The 16,006-nt window shown below is 37.8% G+C and overlaps 1 protein-coding gene across 4 annotated transcripts in view; it reads left to right on the top strand.

Moving 5' to 3' along the window:
* The first annotated feature begins 7,250 nt into the window (after positions 1 to 7,250).
* LOC129717515 (neuropeptide F receptor) overlaps positions 7,251 to 16,006 on the top strand; it is a 60,107-nt gene continuing 51,351 nt past the window's right edge. For all 4 annotated transcript variants that reach the window (XR_008726685.1, XR_008726687.1, XR_008726686.1 and 1 more), the window contains exon 1: positions 7,251 to 7,938. The gene's annotated coding sequence lies outside the window, so the exon portion shown is untranslated. The remainder of the gene's footprint in view (positions 7,939 to 16,006) is intronic.

Raw genomic sequence — 16,006 nt, 5'->3', positions numbered from 1 at the left:
TGCTTCAATTCTTGAACCTTCTGGCCGTCTCAGTAGAATGCTTCCATACCGCCCGGGCCAAACCAATTTTATTCCGCTCGATTCCTGTATCTCTCTCAGATTCTTCAGCAGCGCGAAGCTTAGCGGAGTCAATTCATCCCGCACTACCACGTTGAGACTTTTTCCATTGATCGTGAGTGTCTTGTTGACTACAGCGGAGTTTAGTTTGCCATAATTCTTTTTAGCAACAAAAAGTTGTTCTTTTGCTTCTTTATTCACGTAAACAATCTTCAATGGTGGAGCTATTTTCTTACTGTCTTTAGAGTACATACGTTTTGCCGAAACTATTGCACCTTCAGGAACTTCGCTACCGATCGACCCATAAAGCTCTCTGACCATTTGCACAGTGTTTTCGTCGTCACTAACCGGTAACCCAAGAACAATTGCATTTTTTCTACAGACACACGAACGTTTTTATCTACTTCGGACTCCAAGGAGTACACTAATTTAACCAGGGAATTGTATTTTCAGAAAGGCAATAAAGATCTCGTTTGAGTTCGGCATTTTCATTTTTTAGGTCTTCAAAATCATGCTTGAAAGACTTGAACTCTTCCAAAAGTGCTTGTTGAGAGGATTCTATTCTTGCGTTGACTCCTTGCATTTCTGTTTTGATCGCTGCTCGGACTGCATCATTGAGATCAGAAACAAGTCCATCGAAGCTAATTTTTTTCGTGCAATCGGCGGTGGATACCATCGCAAATCGGCGAACAGATGAAGAATTGTTGTTGGCGCGTTTTCAGAATGCCGTTACCGTATATCTTTTTGCACCTAAAGTGCACACTGTTGAAGTAGACGGCACATTCCACTACTTTCGACTGATTTTGCTCGGATTTCTTGCAGATAGAGCAAATAATCTGATCCTCAGCATCTCCGTTCTACGACATGATTCTAATTCAACATCATATCATACGTCAAAGCAACATGACAAGCAATTTCATGAAACATGACAGAGCAACCTAGGTGAAGCGTCGCGTTGAACCAATATAACAATGGCATACACGAACTGCTCGCAAATTATCAGACTGCGGCAGTGGCAAAAGCTATTGTTTGATCGACAGAACAATTGGTATGAAATTCTATGACCGATTTCTCACTTGATCATCATATATAACATTTTCTTTCACGCAATCAATGCATAGCCGTCATAGACCGATTCCCTCGATCAAAAATAAACACTTTGCAGCGTGTGTTCAGCTCGAAATACAGCAAAACTTAAGCAACCAAAAGTCAGCAGACACCACCTTCTAACCAGGGTTCAACTTTATTGTAAAGTTGTTGTATGTTGATAAAATTTTATATCTGTCATATGATATGATTCATGAAACTGTTTTTATGAAGAAAGGAAACAAAAAATATGCCTCAATAATTCCAGATGCAAACATGATTTTAACAATATATTGTATATTTGGATCGAACCCTTATCGAACAATAAAAAAAAGATGGCGATTCGTCAAATTTCAAAACACATTAGAAAAGTTATAGTCAAACAAACATGAACATCTACAAACAAATACACACGTGCACACATAATGCGGCCAATTACCGTGGACAATCATTTTTTTCAGCTGTTCGATATAATAGTGAGCGGTATGGTTCTTAATGCGACGAAATGCTATATATCAGTCGACCAGCATGGTTTCATGTCAGATCGATCAGTAACAACTAATCTGGTAATATTTACATCGGAATGCATTACAAACCTAGGAAAGAAAATTCAAGTCCATGCAATCCATACGGACTTAAAGGCGTTGTTTGATAAAATTGACCACAAGAAACTTCTGCGCAAACTGTCTCGCCTAGATGTCTCTTCGCAACTTACGTCTTGGCTGGAATATTACTTAACAGAGCGTGAATTTCGCGTTAACATTGACGGTTTCGTATCAACACCGTTTTCGAACAAATCAGGAATGTCTCAAGGTAGCAACCTCGGCCTGTTACTCTTTATTTTGTTTTTCAACGATGCAGCTTTGATCTTGAAAAATGAATCCAAACTAGTGTAGGCTTACGACTAAAAACTTTACATTGAAGTGCGCTCAGAAGAGGATTGTCGGCTTTTACAAGACTCGTTTACCACGTTTGCTGATTGGTGGCGCCGGAATAAACTAGACATTGGTGTTGATAAATGTCAGGTCATAGCGTTTCACCGCGCATCACATCCAATTTTGTTCGATTATAATATTGGGGGAAAAACTTTTCCGGAGTCACTAAAGTGTCCGATTTGGGAGTTATACTAGATGTCAGAATGAGTTTCGACTCTCACCGAGCGGCGATCATTTCCAAAGCAATGCGACAGTTAGGTTTTCTTTCCAAGATTGCGAAGGATTTTTCGGACCCCAACTGCTCGAACTCATTATACTGTGCTCTCGTCCGTCCAATTTTAGAAAATGCGTCAATCGTGTGGCAACCGCATCAGGTCTCGTGAAGTCTCAGAATTGAACGTGTTCAAAAACGGTTCATTCGTTTGGCACTGAAAAATTTGCCTTGGAGAAATCCTGATAATTTGCCACCATATCCCGACAGATGTCGGCTACAGGCACCCGACACACTGGAACGACGAATGAAACTTCAACTAGCGCTGTTCATGGCGAAAATGTTGCATGGTGAAGTTGATGCCCCCACACTGCTTGAATAGTTGAACTTTCGTGCACCAAACAGGACTCTTCGGAATACAACGTTATTGCAGCGTTATTGCACTGATCAACTCGTAAAAATATTGCCGACAGTGTTGCTAGATATCGGTTGCTGCTGAAGATGCACGCAGGTCACAACGTCATTTTTTCGGACAAAAAGTTTACTTTGGAGGCAACTTTGACCTAGTAAAATGACCGCAAAAAAAACAGTTTTTTGGATAATTACCCAGAATTGTAAATAATCCTTGGAACCCTGAATTGGGTTGTTTAGCTATATCAGTTTTTTAGGCCTTGGGAAAGATCTGCATTTTCTAAGTAAAACGTGATTAAAAAAAAATTCTATCGTTATCCTTCGCTCTTAAAATCACGATTTAAAACTGCTCGAAATCTGCTCAAAATCGCTACAATGACAGTTCGCCCATATACCAACTGTCATTGTAGCGAATTAGAGCGAATTTTCATTCTTCATTTAAAAATCGAAGGACAATGATATAAAGTTTTAAAAAATCACGTTTTGCTCAGCAAATTAACTCTTTCAGATGTTATATAAAAACCGGAAATCCTTGAATAGCTAAACAACCCAATTGCTCTGAAAAATTTTGCTTGCAGTTTGAATCATAAAGAATCCGTTATAATTGAAAAAAAAAAAAAAGATTCATTCAAATTAAAAGTGATAGAAATTAGAAAATCCTCAAAAATCTATCTTTTTTATTTGTTTTTGTTTCTAACTTTTTATGCTTTCGTTTGATGTACACACATAATGCTCCGGGAAACGGGACATCAAACACGTCACGGGACCTCAGTGCCCATCCGATGAGGCAGCCACTAATCCACGGGTGTAAAGGTGACACAATTGGGTTGTTTAGCTATATAAGTTTTTTATGTCATCTAGGAGAGCTGAATTTTCTAAGCAAAACGTGATTTTCAAAAATTTTCTATCATTGTCATTCAATTTTTAAATCACGAATTAAAACTGCTCGAAATCGCTACAATGACAGTTCGCCCATATACCAACTGTCATTGTAGCGATTTGAAGCGAATTTTTATTTTTCATTTAAAAATCGAAGGACAATGATATTAAACTTCAAAAAATCACGTTTTGCTCAAAAAATTCCACTCTCTTACCTGATATATAAAAATCAGAAATCCGTGAGTAGCTGAACAACCCAATTGAATCGAATCACTGCTACGCGGCTTAGCAGCTGCTATAGCAAGCGACATCTGAGTCGTTGTCGGACGTCGTCAACGTATCGTACGCCTGCCGCATCTCTCCCGGAAACACTAAATCGCTATGGCGGCCATATGGACGACGAGTTGGTTCCCGGTGCAAGAGGTTTTGTCAACCTCGAATGAAGGATATGCGATTGCCAAGGTAAACGGAGTGTTCTAATGCAGTTGATACGCTTCACCACATTGGTCTACCAAAAGGTTCACCATTGATGGTAGCGGGTTACCTCAACGATCGGGCTGTTGAAGTCATTGTATAAACTAGAGGGGACAGATTTTGTTGGAAATTTTGTCAAAGCTCAACCTAGATCTGGACAACGTTGGGACCAAAAGTACAACCAGCAAAAATGGTGTGGAGTCGATCATTGACGTGACGTTCTCCAGTTCAGGGCTGATCACAAACTGGCGAGTAGATGATGGCTACACCAATAGCAACCACCAGTCAGTTCGCTCTAGTGTAGACCTTTATGTGAGGCGCCAAGCGACGCGTAGATCCAACAATCCAACTATCTGCTGGTGGAAGCCATTGCATTTCGAAGTGGCAATTCGGTTATGCAAGGTGGCAATAAAAGGAGAGCGTGAGAGGAGCAGCTTGCTTCGAACGAGTACTGATTAATTAGCTACCACACTATAGCGGGTATGCGACGCCACCAAGCCTAGGACTTGCCAGCCTAGGAATCGGTATGCCGTTGGACCCGTGTGGTAGCACCTACAGGATCGTAATGGCCAAGACCAGAGGCGTGTTGGCACCTGCGGACCAATCACCAGCGATGCTGGAGTGTAACATCCAGGGAGTTATTCCGCGCCACGAGCCAAGGCCCTGGCTTCCAGCTGCCAAGTGTCTCAGACACAGACCAGGGATGGTTGGCTTAGCTGCCGAACAGCCAATTTGTGAGCGACTATAGTCGTGCTTAGACTAAGGAGGAGACAAGTGTCACGAATGAGGAACTTGTTGTGATCACCAACTTCTTAAAGATCAGCAAGGCACCGGGACCGGATGGAGTCCCGAGCTTGGCCATCAAGAGGCCATGAAAGCGGTCAGGCAGTTTCGGGCAATCATGTAGAAAGTCTAGCGAGTAGCTAGTTTAGCTTTCGGAAAGGTGATCTACGCTGGCTGTTATTCTGAGCATCACAAAGTCGGTGGAGATAGCACTCCAGCGCAAGAGAAGAGACATTCGCTATTGTGCAATCGAGACGGCTGGGAATCCATGACGCTCGCGCTTAGAAGCATCCTCGTAGACACAGATGTCGTTGTTCAATATTTCGGAAAATAAGGTTCAGAATCGAGTACTAGCAGGTTATGGTCGACGACAATCTCATCTTTAAAGCCTACGTTTATTATGTTGGTAAGAGGGTTGGGATGCGCTGTGGAGAAGTGAACTTCTACCTGTCATAGATTCTCTAGGATCATTTTTGCTCCGGGAGCGACATGATGATAGTGAACGTGCAAAACACTGCTTCGGATAACCTTGTTCGGAAGATGTGTAATGATCCGGGCATGGGTGTGGCGAGTCAACCATCAACACGCCAGTGGTAGTTTATTGCCGTTCTTCACGCGTAATACGCGACCGTTGTTTCAGGAAGATAAGGGCTGGAGACTGTAGGTGTTTTAGTGGGTCTGGAGCGGTAGGTAGGTGCTTTAGGAGAGTCACGGAGATGAAATCATGCTATCTCGTTTTATTTGAAATGAGTGAAGAATCTTTCTAACTAAGTTATAGATATATAGAATTTTTGCTGTACATTTGCCTTGGGGCTGTACTTTAAATATTGCCTCGGTGTGTGGCCGACTGTCAAACGTGTATAGTTTAGGTAGGACTACCATCCTCTTGGGGAGAGTGCAACTGTTACAACACCATTTCCCATAAATTCAACTACACTCCTTGACTGCCGTGATACAACATTATGACGTACATCCATTTGATCAGATTTTCAATACGGCCCAAAAACAAACGGGTGACTTGTCACTTTTGTATTGAAATGGTGCTTACGTTGTTTTGTTTTCTTGATTTTATGCAACGTACGGATAAGTAACAACTAAAACAAAGATACCAGAAGATGTGTCTTCGAATAACGAACAAATTGGCATAAGAACCCCATATTTGAAAAAATAACGCTTACGTCAGTCTGCAAGATTACGCTAGTTGAGTTCTTATAAAAAAGAGAAAGACTAAGGCAGGCCTTATTGCCGACCGTTGATTAAAATGGATCCCTGCAACTCCTGGGGTTCATGGTCGATGACAAGCTCACCTTAGGGAGCCTAGTATACTTGTAAGAGGACCTGAATGGACCTTAAAATCAGTAATGGCGTACAAAGCAATTTTTCTTTAAAATACTTCATACGTTGCTTAATCTTGCTCTTAAAACATGACTGTAGCAATCAAACAAACCAAAGCTCAATTTGAAAGCTGAAGTAGACTACCACAACATGATCTACCACCACTCTCTCCCACTCTGCGAGAACATTCCAAGCGAGGGGGTACAATCGCCTAAAAAATATCGCTAAGGGATACGCGGACAAAAAAGGTTGAGAACCGCTGTCATATGATGTCTAACAGATCAGCGGTATTTGGCAACAAGCGGTATTTTCTAGTTGCTCGATTTTTGCAGACTTGTTAGACCAAAACTATTATCATTTTTAGAATCAGAGAGACAGAAACACCAAAAATAGCATATTTAAACCGATTTTTTGCACCAAACACAAAATTTTATTTTGAATTTGTACAATAGATTAAGCTCCAAATAGGGTTGCGAACGGCTTCGGCAGTGGTTTTCTTCGGCAGGTTTTCTGCAGCAATTTTATGCAGAAACCTGTCGGAGAAAACCACTGCCGAAACCTTCTGCTATCCTATATCAACGTCGCAGCACTAAATCGAAATCACAGTTTCGTTTTCACTGCGACTTGAAATATCCTTACGTGGGAAGTAGTGCGCTGTATAGCACATCAGATGCGCTATACAGCGCACTATTTGCGACGTAAGGTATAATGTGCGGCATGAGAGTAAAATCAATTGTCGCCAGTCCACAACAACAATTTTCAACTAAATGGTTAATATTTTATTCAAATCTAGAACAACTGAAAAATTTGAAATTTCCGAACACGTGGTCATCTCGCAGTAATACCTTTCTCTTGCACATGTTGATCATCAGCTGTTTCGTTGCAGGCGGAAAACGAGCCGGTTTACTTCCAGTATTGAGTTTTAGTGCGCATCACGAAAGCGCAGGAGTAAACAAACGAGCTGTAAACAGTCACCGAACACTAACCGCTAGCACCAGTCACTGTCGGTTCGGGAATTACTGGTAGTAGGATGTGACATGGCCATTTACTGTTTGGTCAATTTCGAGAATCCAAATTCAGTTCCGCGTTAACACTCGTCCTTGGCGGATGTGTTCTTTCTAGGTACGCTTCGAAAATAAGAAATCTTTGCTCATTACTGGACTTTCTCGGTTCGTCCAATGTTTAACAGCAAACCGTAATAAAGTGCGAGGACATTCGATTGGTTCGTGGTTTCATTTGCCGTGCCTATTTCCCGATGGCGACCGTGATTGTGATAAATTGTGTAGCATTGTTGCAAAGTTTCCGGTAATGGATGAGTATGGCGATTTTTGGAGATATTTCTCCAACGCTTCCGAATATGGAATACGTGTTGAAAATGTTGAAGTTCGTAGCGGGTGCGAAGCGGTATTTTTTCTGAAAGCACGAAAGGATATGCTGTGTTATTGGTGTCAAGAATAAAGAATGAGAGTAATTTGTAATAAATTAAATGTTGGCTTGGGTGCAGAAGTTTAATTTGGGCTTTTCCATTGAAGTGATAGTAGGATTGAAAACTAGATTCGTCTTCTTTCTAATAAAGGTGTTTTAATATGTTCTGGTGATGTGTTGGATTCAATTCTAATTCAATAGACGTAACAAAATTCACAAATGGTGTAGTTTTCTGGCACGTGAAGTTTTCCGGTGAAGTTATCTGGCAGACAGAACAAATTGGCGGCACTAACTAGGATTGTACAGTAAAATAGAGTCAAGGCATCAATCGACTAAGAAAAGGTAGGTGTTTTTTTTTCTAATATATTTAGTTCATTGAATTTGGTATTGACTATGACCACACTTATAAGCATTTATTTTTGAATTAATTTTTACACTACAGTAAGTAATGAACATATTGTGTTTATACAAAACAACGCATGAAGTGTTGAATAACCGGGACTTCCTCTTTGAATTGTTTTGCGGTCAATTGAATGAGGTTTTTATGTTTTTACCTACAAGAAAATGAAACTATGGCTACGAATATGGCATTTTAAGCGAATATGATATGATATTTTGGTTCAATATTGCGAATATTATGAAGAGTGAAAATATAACATTTTGATAAGATGCTACCAAGCTATCATTGCATTCAGTTGCAGCAATCTGGCAATACGAAGAGTGTAAAAGCAGTTTATTGAATGTTATTAGCTTTCGCAATTAAGTTAATGTAATTGTAGGAAAATTATTAAACCTACTTGTCAAGGAAAAAAAATGAATAAAACAAAACTTAAAATAAACTTAATACTATCTTACTGACTATAAAGTGAGCTAATCGTTGCAATTGGGGATTGCAACGACTTTTGTCGGAATTTGTTGATAATTTGGCTTGAGATATTTTCTAATGTTTCTACATTAGTGAGCCTATGTAGCTCGTTCATGCTAAACCAGGGACGACGCTTCAAAATCATTTTCAAAAGTTTATTCTGAATCCTTTGAAGTGTCTTCTCCCTGGTTGCACAACAACTTGTCCAGATAGGAACTGCATATAACATTGCTGGCCTAAAAATTTGTTTGTAAATTAACAGTTTATTCTTGAGACAAAGTCTAGAATTCCTGATGAAAAGAGGTTATAAACATTTGATATACTTATTGACCGGATATTTTAAATGTGCTCCTTGAAAGTAAGATTCTTATCATAAATTAGCCCTAAGTATTTAACATGATCAGCCCAATTTAAGACCACACCGTTCATCTTAATAACGTGGTTATGGGTGGGTTTGAGAAATGAAACTCTTGGCTTATGAGGAAAAATAATTTACTGTGTTTTAGAAGCATTAGGGGAAATCTTACATTTCTGCAAGTATGAAGAAAATATATCTAAACTTTTTTGAAGCCGACTGCATATAACACGAAGGCTTTTTCCTTTTGCGGAAATGCTCGTATCGTCACAAAACAAAGATTTCTCACAACCTGGTGGTAAATCAGGAAGATCAGAAGTAAAAATGTTATATAAGATTGTGCCCAAGATACTCCCCTGAGGCACACCAGCTCTAACAGGCAATCTATTAGATTTACCATTTAGATAGTTAACCTGAAGAGTGCGGTCAGTTAAATAACTTTGTATCATTTTTGAGGGGTAAAGCGGAAAACTGAAATTTGACATTTTTGCTATTAAACCTTTATGCCAAACACTGTCGAATGCCTTTTCTATATCTAGAAGAGCAGCTCCAGTCGAATAGCCTTCAGATTTATTAGTTCGAATCATACATGTTACTCAAAGTAACTGATGAGTAGTGGAATGCCCATGGCGAAAACCAAACTGCTCATTTGAAAAAATTGAGTTCTCATTAATATGTGTTATCATTCTATCAAGAATTATTCTTTCAAAAAGTTTGCTAATAGAGGAAAGTAAACTAATTGGTCGATAACTTGATGCTTCAGCTGGATTCTTTTCGGGTTTTAAAATTGGAGTGACTTTGGCATTTTTACATTTCGTAGGAAAATGTGCTAGTGCATCTGTTAAAAATTTTTACCAAGAAATTTAAAGAGTTTTCGGGAAGTCTTTTGATGAGGATATAGAAAATCCCATCATTTCCTGGAAATTCTTGGGTGGTGATCTGATCATACTTTTGGTTTACTTCATTTTCAATAGGACTCACTGCGTTCAAATTGAAGTTATGAACACTCTCAAACTGCTGAGCAAGTTTTTGAGATTTTTGTTCATTCGTTAGAAAAATGCAATCACCATCTTTAAGGACTGGAATGGGCTTCGAAGGTTTCTTAAGAACATTAATTATTCGCTATGTTAAAGAAGATACAATTTTCCACTTAACAGTAAGAAACGAATTTTACTTTTCTCATTCTGGAATACAAACACCCACTTTGTTTAGCACATTTTAAAAGAAACAACTGTGTTGAAGACATCATACTTCTATCTACCTATTTAAATTGATTTTTTTGGAGTTTTCTATAGGTCACCCGTAGAATTCAATTGTTTTCAATTTAACTTTGTATAGTGGTTTTCTACAATTTTTCAATGTTCTTCAATATTATTGACTGTATTGCAACAAACCATTTGTTCGAGAAAAGTTTATTAGCATCACACATATTATTTTGGTTATTGACGATTTTTACTTAAATAATGCCCTAATTAACACTAATTTTTTGATACTCAAAGAAATGATTTTGAAGCCATAGTGTCTTCAGCAAAGTTGTTTTTTTTTTATTCTTCTTTTTTTTAAAGTTAGGATTTTGTGATTAATTTACCTAGAAGTGAAAAACGAATTTTATTTCTCTCATTTTTGTATATAAAAATCCCCTTAGCTGAGTGCAGTTGTAGCACATTTTATAAGTAACAACCTTGTCGAAGACATCATACTTCTAATTACCAATTTAAATGAACAATTGACTGTGATTTTTTTTTTAAAAGGTCCCTTAAAATCATTTTTTAAATATAACTTTTCATAGTGATTCTCTACAACTTTTCAATCGTCTACAATGTTATTGACTATAATGAAACGCAAAAGTTGTGTAAGCGTTGGTAGCCTCCGCTTAGAAGGTTATTGAGATTTTTGTATATATATATATATATATATATATATATATATATATATATATATATATATATATATATATATATATATATATATATATATATATATATATATATATATATATATATATATATATATATATATATATATATATATATATATATATATATATATATATATATATATATATATATATATATATTCGTTTTATTTTGTTTGTTTTAATTGGGAAGTGTTTGCTTATGTGGGTAACTCCCGACGCCCATGCCACCCAACGATTGACGTATGAACGCAGCCACCCACCCATGAGGTTAGTGTATCCTGCCACCAGGAGACGGGCGAAATGGAGAGAGGACTAAGTAGGATCTGGCGGGAGAAAGAGCTGCTTATTTACTTGGCGAGGGCAATGACCGTTGGCGTAGGGCAATAACCTGTTGATCCTATCGAGAATCGAGTCTTGATCACTCTTAAAAAGACGGCATATCGAAGCAGACCGTGAAAAAAGGAAGCTAGTGAAAAGAGTAATTAAAACAGTGAATAGCAGAGCAGAGAGTAAAGTTTGTAGACAACAGGTAAGCCAAGCCACCCTACGCCATTTAGCCCAAGAGTGCCCTCGCCAGAAAGCTGATGAAATTCTAATTTTCACTTCCCCAGAATCCCGAAGTTTGAATTCGAAAACCCACGTAGCCAGTGCTTTGGGAAAACGTCGGGAAGCTCGGCGAGGGCGGCAAAGGTCGAGGAATTGTCGCGGTCGTTGGCGGCAATAGTGGAGAAAATCGCGTCAGCCGGGTGCAGATTGGAGGCGAAAGGTGGTGGAAGCCGTGGCAGGAAAGGGGCCCCGAACGTGAAGAGAGAAGGTTAGGTAGAATATAAGGAAGTGGGAGGCCAGGATTGTGAGAATAAAAATTGTTAATTGCAAAATACGTCTTTACATCGGCAAAGCATTTCCCAGTTGACTCGCGAAAATAAGGATGAGCGTGCCGACCCTGAGGCATTGTTCAGGGAGTCAGACCAACGCTCACGGTTGAGACTACTGGCAACTTACAGTTTACCGGAGAAAGTTTATTTTTATCTCTTATATTGTCCTTTCACAAAAAATTAGAATGCAGGGTATTTTTAAGAAAAAGAAGAAGCAACACCCGCAACTGACAGACATCTCAAACACTGGTAAAAAAGTGCTGTAAGGAATAGCACTCGATACACGTTCAACTGGGGATAGTGAAATGTTCGTAATTGAAATACAAAAATATCCGAATAAGTTTTATTCTCTACACCTCATTAGGTAATTAGAGTCTTTTTATTTGTTTCTTAGGTTTTCGTTTGTCTTGATCGAGCAAAGAATATCATATTCATCATCAAAGGCATGTACGGTTTATTTTTAGATCGGTTAGTGAATATGATACGACAACATCGGGTACGGGTTTGTTAAAGTTCGCATGCTTTTGGTGATTTTAAGTATTTATCACAACAATGCCATGATATATAAAATAAAAGTCGTGGGACAACTATGTCTATAAAGCTCAATTTTGAAGATGCAGGAGACAGACATAGAAACGATGCGCTGTAGACTTTTGCGGTACTGGAAAACATTTATGTTATCTCAGGCAACAAATTTTCAAAAAAAAAAAGACTTTCAGAAGCATAGGAATTCTCAAGCTGTAACCAACAGAAGTTATGGAGAAACTAGGCCTTCGAATTTCGTTTAGCGGTAGGGCTCAGAAGCTTCGGTTTTTCGAAAAATGTCCTCAATGGTAAAAATAAATTAAAGCTGAGAGAGTTCTCAGCTGAAAAATATATAAATTTTTTTTCTACCACAAAAGATCAAAATAATGGTCGCAGTGGTCCAAATCTTACAAAAACAATACTAGATTTTAACGTTTATTGCATCTCTAAGGAATTTGGCATCACATTTTTTTTTATCGAACATTTATTCATTGGTAAAAAAGTATAATTTAACCCGCACGACTTCCCGAAGTCCGATTGTGCTGAAATTTAGAATAGTGACTTTTTTCTAGAAGACGGCGACGAAACTCTTGAGCCGTACCTCTAAATCTCTGAACGAAATTCAGAGGTCTTTTTCCCATTTATCTCATCGACACATTTTTTTGTTGAGGTTTTAACCGAAGGTCATTCACCAGTCAATGAAAACTATGTTATATTGCATACTGTTTAAGCAACATAAAATAATGGATCATAACTAGTTTATTCGTAGAACATTCTGATTGCAAACCATATCAATGCGGCTCTGCTGCATAGTCGAGGGCAAGGAATCAAGGGGGCTTCAATGCTATTCAATTTCAATTGAAGTAAATTAAGAGTGCATACACTTTGACAAACAAGTTCATGAGTCGCATTTTTATCGGTGCTGTCTGAGATTGTCATTTTCGGTTGTCAGTTAGAGCGCAAAATTCTAATTTTTCTCTGAAATCACAATATTTATTGAGTTATTGAAGATTCTTATCATCTACACTGGAGACAGCGAGAGACAACTGCCTATATTTAGATTGAATATTGTTTTGCTTATATTTTAATGGAGAAATGGTTTAGTTTGCAGGTGTTTGCAGATTTTGAAGTGATCTGTTAGTAAATTAGTGCATTGTTTTAATAAAAAACGTCAATAACTAAGGAAATTTGAGAGATAAAAATAAACTTTCTTTAATGAAATTGTTTGTCTCATTATAGCAAACAACTTTATAGAACGTTGAAAAATTATAGGAAATCACTGCTAAATGTTAGCATAGCATAGCATAGCATAAACAGCTGAACAACTTCGTAGTTGGTGCTAGCAACAATACTCTGTTTATGAGAACAAATTATCTTCGTTCCTGAGCAGCAACATGAAATTTGGGATCTAATTAAATGTTAATAAACAAAGGTCAGATGTCTCTAATTGATTATATTATAGGTGTGAATTTTGAGAGCTAACAAGAGCTGAGGCTGTTGCGATTTATCGACTTATTAGTTTAAATTGTATTTTATCAGTTTAATTTTTAGATTATTCAAATAGCAATTTTACTATTTTATGTTTTGAAGTTAGGGATGAAGGTATACATAGATAGTTTAGTTATACGCTTATTATTATCCTACGATTTGACATAATTGTCATTAGTAGCAAATTAATCTTCAGACAGCCAGTCCAAAGGGGTTTTACCACATCATATATTTCCATTACATCTGACTTGATGGTCGAATATTGTCAAATAAGACCCACGCGAACAAAGTCCAATGTTCTCCGAAACATAAAACCGAACCTCTAAAAAATTTATGTTAAGTGACACATTCGTATGAACAAGAAATCCTCTGATTTCTTTTTTAAAAAATTGTTTCTAACACAAGGTTCAACAACGTTGCTGAGCAAAGTGAATTTTTATATGCAAATATGAAAACAGTAAAATTCGTTTCTCACTGTTTCGTGGGATGATCACAAAATTGCAACTTCTATAAAATGGAGAATAATTATTGGATCGACATTGCTGAAGAACTACGGCTCTAAAATCAATTTTTCTGGGTCAAAATAATTTTGATTATGTTTTGGTTGCTTTGAATTATGAGAGTTTGACTCAGGGAATCCCATCAGGTTGCAACAAACAACCGACTCAAGATGATGCGCGTAAGAGGTGGCTTCTTCCGCTTTCTTTAGTAGTTCTAGATTTTATTGACTTGAGTGTCGACATCGACCTCTTGCAGCGTTATAGTACCGATAGATTCAAGAGTGTTCTCGATAAAGTCGATGGATCTGCTATTTCAAGAATAATACTTTTCCTTCCACGGCATGGTCTTCCTCGATTATTCCGGACCGTATTCTCGCAGCTGGTTGTTTACACGCACTAATCTCTTATCTCACCAGAAGATCCTCATGCTTAGTCTCACGAGGGTACCAGGATGGTGATCTACTTCTCTGGTAACGTACCTCTTTCTTTTAGTTGCTCGAAACCCCAATCGCACCCAGTATTAATTGGCTTGAAATTAATACCGATTAGCATATTCAGATTGCTCACAGCATGGTAAAAAGGCAACTTTGTTGATAACATTAACTCGATTATTTGACCCTCGCTACTTTTACTTTCCCGCTTTTTCATCTCTCGAAGATAATTCTAATGTTAAGATTGTCACCATATCTAGCTTTGATTTATTTCTCTTGCCGTCTCAGTCTCCGTCCAGAACAGCATATGTTAATCTTCAAATATCCCATTTACAAGTAACGGAATGCTCTTCACGTAACACTTAACAAGAGACGCATTCATCCGTTAATAAGTTAAACAGATGGATGTATTCATTTTATCGGATGAATGAACACCCTTCGCACGGAGAGTTGAACGAATAAGTGTTCTCATGAATGAGTGTTTTCAAACGTCCAAATGACGAACCAGTCGGAAATAAGTTAAGCCACGGTCATTGTATTGTTATTCAATGTTCGGATACAAACCATCAGTCAAATTCAATTTTTTTTCGGCCTGTGATTTTTCCAAATGTTTAATATTCACGAGCATCGCAGAGTGTGTATCTATGTGCTCGCACGGGCGTACACTTTGTTTGCGTGTGTTCGCCACTATATGTGTGCAAGCGTATATTTCCATTTTGTTGAAAAGAGCCGAATACTTTTCCATGATAACCAGTACACAGCATTATTCATCAATTGGCTGCTCTTATTGTTGAATTCATTTTGACACGGGCTAGCCAGCAACCTAACTCTAATCTAATGGTGAATATATTTTATTCATGGCAATCCATAAGGAAATTATCTTAATAACCACGACTCATGTCAAATATATAATTATGCGTACCGCACTAAAATTCATTATGGGGGTTCGTCATACGTAACGTTTCTGCACGCTAGAAAGCTCTATGGTAAATTAATGGAAAACAGTTGTACGAAATGGAGAAGGTAATATAAAATTATTGGATAACGCACTAAACCAATTTTCACCGTTCTAATATTGAATGGGAGGTCTACTTATTATGATATATTTTCAATGTAATCATAAATTTTGGCCGTTCAAGTTCAGAAAATGGAAAAGAGGGCATAAAAGATAAGATATATACCGTGCTGGATAGAAACCCGTACAGTATCGAAATCCGTACACCTTGATGTTTTTCTTCAGTTATAAGCATTATAAAAGTGAAAATTCATATGTTAGTTACATGTACATATCCGTTGAGTTGTTGGCCTTCTGTTAAATTAAACTATGCGCCAGTAGGCCATGAAATAAAAATATTAAAAATAAAAAATCAATCGTGTATCGGTTTCAGTTGTCATCTCGTTGTATCGTTAGAGAATTTACTAAGGAAACGTTCTTCAGATAAAAACGATTTTC

This window comes from Wyeomyia smithii, chromosome 1, assembly GCF_029784165.1.
Source record: "Wyeomyia smithii strain HCP4-BCI-WySm-NY-G18 chromosome 1, ASM2978416v1, whole genome shotgun sequence".
NCBI classification, from domain to species: Eukaryota; Metazoa; Arthropoda; class Insecta; order Diptera; family Culicidae; genus Wyeomyia; species Wyeomyia smithii.
The sequence above is the reverse complement of the archived record's forward strand: the minus strand, read 5'-3'. Positions and strand labels throughout refer to the sequence as shown.